At 36.7% G+C, this 12,272-nt stretch overlaps 1 non-coding gene across 1 annotated transcript; it reads right to left on the reverse strand.

Moving 5' to 3' along the window:
* Positions 1–8,851: 8,851 nt before the first annotated feature.
* On the reverse strand, positions 8,852–8,957 carry LOC136119509 (U6 spliceosomal RNA). Its single transcript, XR_010655503.1, has one exon. It is a non-coding gene; the product is annotated as a U6 spliceosomal RNA (small nuclear RNA).
* Between the last annotated feature and the right edge of the window lie 3,315 nt (positions 8,958–12,272).

Raw genomic sequence — 12,272 nt, forward strand, 5'->3', positions numbered from 1 at the left:
ATATACATATACAACACTATTAGGGTGTTATGTACTTTATGAAACATGCCAGGAGGGGAATATTTTAATGAGAAGAAGAAATATAAATAGACTGTAGAATAGCAGAAGTAAGACAGTATTAACCTTGTTGGATTTTATAGATGTAGGTTCGAGTCCTGTTCCACTTATTACCACTATCTGACTTTGACGATGATTCTCTAACGGCTTTGTTCCTGCTCTGTAAGATGAAAATTATAATTATACTGAGAGAAATTCAGGGAATATGATGAAGGCAGATATATATAGAGAGAGATATATAGATGTGTACATGTATCTATATGTATGGAAGATTATATATATTATTTTTATCTATAGATAGATAGATATAAATAATCTTCTCAAAACATTTCATAAAGACACACAGAGAAACTATAATAGCATAACCAAAACTCACATAAAACATAAGTCATCCAAACTAGATTACATGACATCCTCATGAACCCCAAAATATAAATGGGTGAAGACAAACTACTGATAGTTTTAAAACCTACATGGTATCAACAGAGGAAGCATGGGGTATCTGATGGACCTGACATCAAAAGAACACCCAAATTTCCAATTGATACACTGAGACATAGGGCAAGCAATGTGAGAACAGTAGCTGAAACTAGGAAGGACTTTTGCACACTCCAGTTTTTAGGTGAGTGCACGATAAGCTCTGAGGGCGGTGGAGCTGTCTGGGTACTATGAGCTCTCCAATCTCAAAACCAATAGAAGAGCTTCTTCCAGAATAAAATCTGCTAGTGAGTCAGAAATTTCCATGAATAAAAAACAAAATTGAGTGGGATAGGGACCAATAGGGGGAAAGAAAGAGAAGGTTAAGATACCAGTTGTTGAGAGGAGAAGAGAGGAGGAAGAACTCAAATTGCAAAGCCATGTTTTTTAAAATTACTTTGCAAGGACAATAGCTGTGAAGCTATCCTGACCCATATGCCCACAGAAAAAGTTCAGGGAAAATAATTCTAAGTAAAAATGAATAAAGAGATGTCAATTCATATCAACTTAGAAAAAAATAAGCATGACGAGCCTTATTTCACACAGTACATCAAACTCAATTCTGGATTGAGTGAAGGTAATTCAATAAAGCTTTTCAGAGGCAACCATGGGAGAAAATCTTCATGACTTTGGAGTAGAAAAGAATTTCTTAAGCAAGATACTAAAAGCACAGATAATTTAAAAAGTAATAAATTATACTGCATTAAAATTTAGAACTTCTTTCCATTAAAAGATACCATTGACAAGTCATAAACACTGAAAAGGCAAGTCATAAAATGGGGAAGAAATGCTCACAATACATATCTCTGACAAATGATTCATATGCAGATTACATGTAAAGAAATTTTACAAAATAGTCAAAGAAAATCAGGATGATTCATTTTGAAAAAAATGGCAAAAGAGTTGAATAGACTCTTGACAGAAAAGAATATCTAAATTATCAGGAAATATATGAAAAATGTGCCTAACTTCTTTAGCTATCACAGAAATGCAGATTAAAACTGCAATGAGATACAACTGCATATATGTCTGATGTTTAAAATGAAATGGGTGGAGATATCAAGCATTGAAGAGAATATGGAGCCACCAGAACTCTCTTACAGTGCTGTTTGAAATGCAAATAGGTACAACCACTTTGGGAAACTGGATGTATCTTCTAGAGCTTGATTTGCATACCCTATGACTCAGCAATTTTACTAGGATATCCCCAGCAGAACCTATACATTGACTTGATATTACATTTTGAAATATACTTGGGATAACTGAACTAGAAAAATCAACATGTAAACATTTTTTCTAGTAAATCTACTGGACTTCCAAGGAAAAATAGTAAGTCATTTACACGTAGTAGAGAATCAGACTGATCAGACTTTTAACAGCAGTCACCTTGCCAGTAGAAAACAGATATTTAAAATATAATAGTAAAAATCAATCAAGTATTAAAAAACAAGACAAAAAGCAAATAACAAAAAACATGGGTGAGTTCTTCTATGACATGTGAATGAAGAACACTTCCTTAAAAGTCTGGGAACAATATGGAAAAATATAGATAAAATGATTTTATTAAAAAAATACAAACACTAAAACAATTTTTTTTGGTGAAAGACATTATAATTAGAGTTTAAAAAATGACAAACTTGGAAAAATATTTGCACCTTGTATCACAGATGAAGGGTTAATATTCCTATATAATTAATTTCTAAAAAACACCAAAATCTCTGTACAAAAATGGGCTAGAGAAATGATCAGAAAATTCATAGAAAAAGAAATGCAAATAGATATTCAACATATGAAAAGCATTTCTCACAATAAGAGACATGCAAATTAAAACTACATTAAAATATCATTTTTCACTTATCAGATTGGAAAAATTCAAAAGTCTGTCAATCTACTGGGCTGGTGAGCCTGGGGGAAACAAGCATTCTCAAATCTTATTTAGGAGAATGTAAAATTGAAAAGCTCTACAGAAGAGGATTTAGCAGTTACTAGCAAAATTACCTATATATTTACCTTTTGACCAATTCAACATCTAGGAGGAAACACTAGTAAAATTATAAAGAAAGATGTGCAAAACAATTCATTGCAACGTCAATGGTAAAAGCAATAAATGGAAAGAACTAAATAAGTATTACTTGCTACATCCACAGGTGCAAAACAGAATGAGGATCATATTTATATACTGCGATGGAGTGCTTTCCAGAACATGTTGTTCAGTGTAAAAAGTAAGTTGGATAAAAGTGTTTTAGTAGGATACTAATTCTCTAAGTAACACATATGCTAACATATGTGTGTGTCTGTATGTGCTTATGTTAAAAAAATTTAATACAACTAATGTGATGGAAGGAGAAAAAAAGTTACTTTGGGGGGAAGGTGATAATACTTCATAGACTTGACTTTGGAGGAGAGTAACTATTTTACCAATTACAAAACCAAATTAAATTTTAAAAGCAATCCCTTAAAACAAATAAAACAAATTAACTTACATATGTATGCAATCGGTGGCATAATTCCAGAGAAGAACCATTCTATGTGACTTAAAGACAATCATTTGAAGAACTACAAAAAAACTACATAAATAAATAATTACCTGTAATAATATTATTAGTGGTAGTGCTGGTATTGTTATTCTGAGACTGCTGTGATTGTGTTCTGGGATAAAGAGCATGCTTAATTCTGTAATATGCTAATTTACATTAGGTTTAATTGAAAACTGGAATTCTCCATATAGGCAAATAAGACATAGAAGTAAGATTAAAGAATTTAAGTAAAAACCCTGTAGCTGGAAGTATCAGCATGAATTTATCATGTATTGAAAAGAGCTAGAAACAATGAGAAACTCAGTTGTACTCAGCACTTTTAGCACCCCGTGTGATGCTTAATTTTATATGTCATCTGACTGGGCCACAGGGCACCAAGATATTTGATCAAACATTATTTTGGGTGTTTCTGTGAGGATGTTTTGTGATAAGATTAACCTTTAAACTGGTAGACTGTGTAAAGCAGATTGCTCTCCCTAATGTGGGTGGGCCTCATTTAATCTGTTGAAGGCCTGAATGAAAAAAAAAAAAACAAAGCCTCTCCTTCCCTGAGTAAGAAAGGATTTTCTACTTCAGTGCCTTTGAACTGGGACATGGGCTTTTTTCCTGTCTTCAGACTGGAACTGAAACATAATTCTTTCTGGGATTTAAGCCTGCCAGCCTCTGAACTAGAACTCCATTATTGGTCCTCCAGGTCACCAGCTTGCTGGCTCACCCTGCGGATTTGAGACTTACCAGCCTCCATAATTGTGTGGGCCAATTTGTTATCTTTACACACACACACACACACACACACACACACAGACACACACACATATCCTATTGGTTCTTTTTCTCTAGAGAATGCTGGTAAGGCACCCAGACTGTGGTCTTGAAATACCATTTCCCACTAAAAAACCCAATGCTCTTGGGAGAAATGGCTGATTCTAAATCCTCAGTAAGGTAGGTGCACAATGAGTTTCATGCATCTCATCATATCAAATACCAAGAAAACTATCAAAAAGTACTAAGATCATGTCAAAAGGAATCAGAAACCAACTTAAAGAGACCTCATTGACACTTTGTCTGTAAGTATAATAATGGCAATACTTTGAAACATTTAAAACGTTTAAATCCATTGGTTCATAGAGACAAAAAATCTAATTGATCAACATTAGATGTGAATGGATAATGTGAATAAATCTTTATTTTAAAATCTGGTAAATAAAGGGAAAAAACCTTGAATTTCCTTCTTTGAAGTATAAGCTGATGAATAAGGAGAAACATTAAATGTAAAATATTCCTATACTGCAGTCCTAATGAAGTAATGGATCTAGACTTCATTCATCGCTAACATTACATGCCTCTTGATGGCAGAGTATAGCAGCACTATGAAATAGCATCAAAAATCATCAAACCTTATTTTGTTTCTGTCTCAGCCTATCAATAGTAATGCTATCAGCTAGGAATATCTGGGAGCATTCAACTTGGCCCATCGTGTGAGTCCCCATAGACATTTTGAATGCAGTGGCTGGACCAGCCCTTGTGATTCTTATTCTGATTGCAAGATCCTGCAGACACCTCAGCAGCAGCCATCAGGGAACTTTGAAATGAACAAGATTTATTACTCACAGGTCCTGGAAGGTACACAGCATTCCTGGGGCCATACAACAAGGTCATGGGGGGGGGGAGAGAGAGAGAGAGAGAGAGAGAGAGAAAGAGAGCATGGACCTTGAAGTTGTGCCTTTACTGGGGTCAAGGGTGGGGTGCCTAGGGTTTTGTGGGTTCACTATTTATTGGTGAATTTAAACCATAAGAGTGGGAATTAAAGTAGAAGAAAGGAAAAGCAGGGTCACCAAAAAGGTCAGTTATCTAGGTCAGCCAGGACTTTCTGGAAGGAGAACTTCATGGGTGGGGTGGCCTGGCTCCTTACATAATGGCTAGTTGACAATGTGTTCATTCAAGATGAATGTCTTTGAAATGGATGCCTTTAATGTCAGGCACTTACATTACAATCCAAAAAGCTAATTGTCAGGGCCTTATACTTCAAACTGTATCTGAGAACACCTCTTTCCAATTACTATTTACAGAGAACAGGAGGACAGAGAACATATTAAATGACACCATGGGGATGCAATCATTTAAATTCAGATGATCAGAAGATTTACAGGACAAAAAAATCAGTTTCTTTAACTAATAAATTGAGACAAAAAATACAGATTGGAAACATACCAGCTTAAAAGTGATTTCAGAGATATATTAACAATGAAATATGTGAACTTATTTGGAATCTGATTCAAATTATAAACAAGAATGTTTATTACAAAACAATTAATACTAATATTAATCTTCATCTTGAACTCCCCAGCTTTCTTGTAGTACAAATCAAGGAAATAACTTTTCTTATTTTCAGCTGTACTACTCCACTAAAATATACAGGTTAATTAATATGTTAATGTTGTCTGTTGCAAATTATTTCAGATCTCTTTTTGGGAAAGGCCAGATGTAAATGATTAAGTAAATACTCAAACTGGGGTAGTCATAGGGTACACATATGTACAGCTTAATAAATCCCTATAAATACTGCCAACAGTTTCCCAGAGTAGATGAACTAATTTACACTTCTACTAGCAAAAATTGGTAGGAGCTAGGGAGAAATGGGAAAAGAAGACATTTGGAGCCCCAGGCCCCAGGAGGATGTGGATTTCAGAACTCCTAGGTACATACTTGGTAGTAGTTGGTACTCAGAAGTTTCTCTCAACTGCATGAGTCCCCACAGAGGAGGGAAGACAGAGGAGAACAAGTGACAGCTCACACAGGAGGTGCACCTCAGGACTTAGTTCCTAGTGGTATAAAGAATAGTATATAGCAGAGGTTCTCACCTGGGGGACATTTTGCCTCCCACCAACCCACCCCCCCAAAATCTGACAATATCTAGAGACACTTTTGATTGTCATATTTTGGCAGGATTGGGAGGTACTACAGGCATCTAATTGTCAGAAGCCAGGGATGCTGCTAAACATCACACTGCCACTGCTCTGCATCAAAGAAGTATCCGACTCCAAATACCAATAGTGCCAAGTTTGAGAAAACGTGCATGTACCCTTGAGGTGTAGAATGAAAAGAGGCACAGGAGAGGCTTCTGGGGCGCTGGTAATGTCAAGTTCCTTGACCTGGGTGCTGGTTTCATAATGCTATTCAATTAGTAAACATTCATCAAACTGTGCACTTGATATATGCACTTTTCTGCATATATATATATATATATATATATATATATATATATACACACACACACATATATATATCTTAATCTAATAAAAGCAGAGAGTGTGTGCCTGACACTGTCGAGTATTTATATTCTTTATTCAAAATCCGTTAATTTGGGTGCTATTATTTCTAATCTAGAAATGAAGAAATTGGGGCTCCAGGAAGATTAGTGTGTTGCCCAGACATACAGTAAATTACCACCATAGTACCCAATCTTGGACTTGAACCTCTCTCTTTCTAGCTCCAGGTCATTGAGGTCACCCAAGCCAATAACAATCAAATGTTAATGAAAGGCAGTTGGAGGAAGGGAACTGGTTTTCATTTTGATATAGTCCAAATCTGGGCTCAACCAGCCCTCTGAGTTTTTAAATCCCCCCTTTTAAATTGCCTGTTTCAGGACGTGTAAAATGTTTGCCATCTTTGAGTTAGAGAATTGACAGCTGTAAAAGAGAGAAAGTGAGTGAAACACAGATTAAATAAGGTAACAATTGTATAGTTTATCAGGACATTGAGAGAGAAGTGCAATACGATAAGGTTTAAAACTTTTTGGATTTTATTTTATTTTATTTTATACAGCAGGTTCTTATTAGTTATCTATTTTATACATATTAGTGTATAATGGCAACTTTTAGGACCACATGTGCATTGCATTCATGTTCCACAGGACTATGAATAATCGAAATCTAGGCTGAAGTCTAAGGGTTAGGAGAAAAGGGGGCATTAATTATTAAATGAATGAGACACTATTCATTTGGAAATCTTTCACAGGAACAGTCAATATGAATACTTGATACGAATGGACAGCTTGACCAAGTTACCATTTATAAGAAACACGGGAAAGAGCTGTCAGGTGACCGTATCATTCAAAAGTCAATAGTTCTAAAATGGCTCAGACCTTAGAGCAACCTCCTAACCATGACTCTTTCAAAGTGGTTCATGTAATATCAAGAACTGAAGCACAGGGCTTCCCTGGTGGCGCAGTGGTTGAGAGTCCGCCTGCCGATGCAGGGGACACGGGTTCGTGTCCCGGTCCGGGAGGATCCCACATGCCGCGGAGGGGCTGGGCCCGTGAGCCATGGCTGCTGAGCCTGCACGTCCGGAGCCTGTGCTCCACAACGGGAGAGGCCACAACAGTGAGAGGCCCACGTACCACAAAAAAAAAAAAAAAAAAAAAAAAAAAGAATTGAAGCACAGATCAAAACCTTATGCCTAGACAGACCCTGCTAATTATGCAAAACATCTTTGTAATTGACTAAAACTATGATTTCAAAGTGCCTTGAATATAAATGACCATCAATAAATAGTAGCGACTGCGATGATTTTAACAGCCCAGAGTTTTAAAAGCAAATATACTACTATAAATTATGAAGCTTAAACGAGAATATTGAGTGAGAGGGGTTATCTGGAAAAGGTTCTAAGTTCTGTTTGCTATTTAACATCAGTATAGAAGATTCAGTGGTATTTCACAAAGCTCCAATTTTCAGTTTAATTTGCTGGGAAAAAAATGCAGACTGATTAGTTGAATCCAATTACTTTTTAAGGCCTTAATAGTGATAAATGCTCTTGGATCTAGTTTAAAAGAAGTGTCTGGTCAGTTGTCTGAAGGGATCAATGTTATGTGCTGACCTGTTTTAGCATCTTTATTAATGATTTGGAAGAGAAAAGAATATTCAGCACAAACATTTCAGGTAATTTTAAAATGGAATATATATATATAGTATATATATATACACACACACACACACACAGTACAGACAATACGAAAATGAAGAAATATTATTTTTACATGATAGGGGCTTTTTTTCTACTCAGAGCATTAAGCCAGGTAGCACTTGCACTTCTAAATTCCCTGGGGAAAAAGATGCTGCACCTGAGGGCATCAGTATACATAGTCAAGGGCAAAAGTTTCAGAGTTTGAGACAACAGGTACCTGTGTCCCTCCCCTAGTAAGTGCAGCTCTGTTAGGGTTATGGCGCTGCATGCCCAGAGAACCTGTCCCTGGCCACTGATGTCCGACACTTTCATGGTGCAGTCAGAGGCGGTGAAGCCCACTTCTTCTTCTGTTTGTTTAATCAGAAGCAAGAAAGTTTTATTAATTTCACAATTTCTCAAACCAGAGTATTTCCTAATTAGTATTTCTACCAATTTGGAAATATCCTACTAACTTAAAAACTTACATCAAAAGGAGTTTTTATCTGACTGGTTAATTGCTGCCAGGCACATTAATAGGAAAATATCTCTAGGGTAAAAATTAAAAGAAAGCTTTCTGTAGAATTTTTGAAATATTATCAAAGAAGAATTGAATTGAAATACTGGCACTGGTTTTAATGCCTGGGTATTATAGCAATACACACAAGAACACATGAAGTCATTATACCTCCTATGCATGTAGTAGGTACTCAGTACGTATGTCATTGTTTTGAAAATTCCTTTGAAAGCCTTTTTCTGTTGTGCAGTATTTCACTATTGCTTAAAAGTTGAAGTCATATTTAACTTATTTTTTTGTTGTTATTTCACAAATGTTATTGTTAAAAACTATGGAATGCTTCACAAATTTGTATGTCATCCTTTCACAGGGGCTGTGCTAATCTCTGTATCATTCCAATTTCAGTACATCAGTCTTTTATTTTTTTAATGTTTTATTTTTTTTAACATCTTTGTTGGAGTATAATTGCTTTACAATGTTGTGTTAGTTTTTGCTGTTTAACAAAGTGAATAAGCTATACGTACACATATATTCTCATATCCCCTCCCTCTTGCATCTCCCTCTCACCTTCCCTAGCCCAACCGTCTAGGTGGTCACAAAGCACTGAGCTGATCTCCCTGTGCTATGAGGCTGCTTCCCACTAGCTATCTATTTTACATTTAGTAGTGTATATATGTCCATGCCACTCTCTCACTTCAACCCAGCTTACCCTTCCCCCTCCCCGTGTCCTGAAGTCCATTCTCTACGTCTGCGTCTCTATTCCTGTCTTGCCCCTTGGTTCTTCAGAACCACATTTTTTTTTTAATTCCATATATATGTGATATCATACGGTATTTGTTTTTCTCTTTCTGACTTACTTCACTCTGTATGACAGACTCCAGGTCCATCCACCTCACTACAAACAGCTCAATTTTGTTGCTTTTTATGGCTGAGTAATATTCCATTGTATATATGTGTCACATCTTCTTTATCCATTCAACTGTCGATGGACACTTAGGTTGTTTCCATGTCCTGGCTATTGTAAATAGAGCTGCAATGAACATTGTGGTACACGTCTCTTTTTGAATTATGGTTTTCTCAGGGTATATGCCCAGTAGTGCGATTGCTGGGTCATATGGTAGTTCCAGTTTTCGTTTTTTTAAGAAACCTCCATACTGTTCTCCATAGTGGCTATATCAATTTACATTCCCACCAACAGGGCAAGAGGGTTCCCTTTCTCCACACCCTCTCCAGCATTTATTGTTTGTAGATTTTTTAATTTATTTTTTTATTTTTGGCTGCGTGGGGTCTTCCTTGCTGTGCAAGGGTTTTCTCTAGTTGCGGCGAGTGGGGGCTCTTCATTGCGATGAGCTGGCTCCTCATTGTGGTGGTTGAACTTGTTGTGGACCATGGGCTCTAGGCGTGCGGGTTTCAGTAGCTATGGTGCACAGGCTTAGTTGCTCCGCAGCATGTGGGATCTTCCTGGACCAGAGCTTGAACCCGTGTCCCCTGCATCGGCAGGTGGATTCCTAAACACTGCACCACCAGGGAAGTCCCTGTTTGTAGATTTTTTGATGATGGCCATTCTGACCGGTGCAAGAATATACAATGGAGAAAAGACAAGCTCTTCAATAAGTGGTGCTGGGAAAACTGGACAGCTACATGTAAAAGAATGAAATTAGAACACTCCCTAACACCATACACAAAAATAAACTCAAAATGGATTAGAGACCTAAATGTAAGGCCAGACACTATAAAACTCTTAGAGGAAAACATAGGTGGAACACTCTATGACATAAATCACAGCAAGATCCCTTTTGACCCACCTCCTAGAGAAATGGAAATAAAAACAAAAATAAACAAATGGGATCTAATGAAACTTAAAAGCTTTTGCACAGCAAAGGAAACCATAAACAAGATGAAAAGACAACCCTCAGAATGGGAGAAAATATTTGCAAACCAAGCAACTGACAAAGGATTAATCTCCAAAACACACACAAGTAGCTCATGCAGTTCAATATCAAAAAAACAAACAACCCAATCCAAAAATGGGCAGAAGACCTACATAGACATTTCTCCAAAGAAGATATACAGATTGCCAATAAACACATGAAAGGATGTTCAACATCACTAATCATTAGAAAAATGCAAATCAAAGCCTCCCACTTCTTATACCAGATTCGCGTCCAGCAACCTCCAGTTTCTGCCTGGGTGCAGCCCAACATAGAGTCTACGTAACATACAGGTGATTCATGCCTCGACTAAATAAAACCCATCTGCAGTCTCCCTTCACTGTGCCAGGAATGTTCCACGTGTCCCTGGTAACGTTGCTTGGCTGGACCACTGCTCTGGGTTGTGCAGGCCTTTTGGGTAGGTGCACACTGAGTCAGTTATGGCAGCTATTTATTATGCAGCTAAACAAATGATTTCATGTGTTTTCACTTTTCCAACCAGTTGTTTTGATCTGATAATGAAAATACATGGAGGGTAGAAGCTTGTATGCATTATTGTAATGAATTAAGGGAATGGAAAACCAACATGAAATTTTAGGATTTTTCAGCCTATAAAGACTAGCTTAATAAAACATTTCCCAGAGAAAAGCTGGATCAGAAATAAATGAGTCGGATTCTGGCAATGAGCACACTACTGACCTTGGGCTCCTAGAAAAACACACCCTGCACCCTGATGTTTCAAATGCAGCAAGAGACAAACTTCTAATAGTTTACCTGAAAACACAGTTCTTGGGTTCTTAATTGGAGTCTTTGGATCAATTTTTGGAGATATGTGAAATTTCACAAAAACGTACGACTATACATGTGTATGTATATACATATTGAAGGAGTACAGAATATACCATTGTGACATAAAAATTATTTGGAGCTGAAGACATTTGAGAATCAACAGATGATTTTTTTTTTTTTACGAACTCCTTTATCTGACTGAAAGCAGAGCTTCCCAAAAGAACTCAGTTGTTTTAAATCCCCTGCCAAAGAGCAAACTAGGAAGGTTGACCCATCACCAGGGACAATGAAAAGGCACCACACCTAGACAGACATTGCCACAAAACTATTCTATCTCCCATCCATCCGTCTATTCTCCTAAGGGCCCATCTAATTTTCCTAAAAGTCATCTGTTTTCCCATGTGCTATTCCTCCCTTCTCCCCTCTAACAAGACATTTGTCTTCCCATTTTACATGCCCTTCTCCTCCTTCCCTTCGCCTCCTAAGATGGTGTTTAAGTCCCAAATTCAACCGCCCTCTTTGAGTCACATTTCTTTGTGAACTCCCTTACATGGTTAAAATCTGTTCTTTCTCTTGTTTATCTGTTAGTTGAATTTAATTTGTAGGCCTCCAACTACTGAGCCTAAGAAGGTAAAGTTTTCACTTCAGCAATATATATATATATATATGCATATATATGTATATACATACACTCTCATCTATATCATCTATATTTATATCTATCATCTATCTCTATCATCCATTTATCATCTATCCATCCATCACCTATCATCTACCTATCTATCTATCTATCTATCTATCTACCTGTCTATCATCATCTATCTCTATTTCTTCCCATGGGAGAGAAGACACATAGCCTTTCTCAGGAACCACAAAAATTCCATCACCTTTTTGCTCTACAAGTTTTAATATGTGAAAAGGGAAAAAAAATAACTCATGTGAGAGATGTTGTCCTAGGATGCCAGGCTCAATGAACCTAAGTATAAACTGTAAAAAGTTAAAATTTTCCAGAACACTTAGGATCCT

This window comes from Phocoena phocoena, chromosome 2 (assembly GCF_963924675.1).
Source record: "Phocoena phocoena chromosome 2, mPhoPho1.1, whole genome shotgun sequence".
Taxonomy (NCBI): domain Eukaryota; kingdom Metazoa; phylum Chordata; class Mammalia; order Artiodactyla; family Phocoenidae; genus Phocoena; species Phocoena phocoena.